The sequence below is a fragment of the Apium graveolens genome, chromosome 9 (assembly GCF_009905375.1).
Source record: "Apium graveolens cultivar Ventura chromosome 9, ASM990537v1, whole genome shotgun sequence".
NCBI lineage: Eukaryota > Viridiplantae > Streptophyta > Magnoliopsida > Apiales > Apiaceae > Apium > Apium graveolens.
Genome location: NC_133655.1, coordinates 129,181,417 through 129,181,865, shown reverse-complemented (window position 1 = coordinate 129,181,865; position 449 = coordinate 129,181,417). Strand labels below are relative to the sequence as shown.

Here is a 449-nt window from a genome sequence, read left to right as displayed (position 1 = left end):
GCAATCAGGAATGCTCTTACCCAGTTCGCACAACAAACTGGAGAATCTCTGTGTGAGGCTTGGGATCGATATAAGGAGATGTTAAGGAAGTACCCACACCATGGCATTCCTGATTGGATGATTATCAATTATTTCTACAATGGATACTTCTAGGCCCATACTTGATGCAACATCAAGAGGAGCCTTGTGGGCTAATAGCTACGATGAAGCTTATGAGCTTATTGAACTGATGGCTGCTAATGAGTACCAGAATCCTTTCCAGAGACTGACTCAAGGGAAAGCTGCAGGAATTCTGGAGTTGGACGCAGCAACTGTTATCGCTGCCCAATTTAAGGCTTTGACAATGAAGGTGGACACTTTGGCTAATTATGGAGTTAATCAAATCAGTAGTGTCTGTGAGCTTTGTGCCGGTGCCCATGAGACTGATCAGTGCGCAATTTCTAGTGAAT

The 449-nt window shown here is 44.1% G+C and overlaps 1 non-coding gene across 1 annotated transcript; it reads right to left on the bottom strand.

The window, feature by feature from the left end:
* On the bottom strand, nt 1-107 carry LOC141688506 (small nucleolar RNA R71). The gene has a single exon (XR_012561946.1). It is a non-coding gene; the product is annotated as a small nucleolar RNA R71 (small nucleolar RNA).
* Between the last annotated feature and the right edge of the window lie 342 nt (nt 108-449).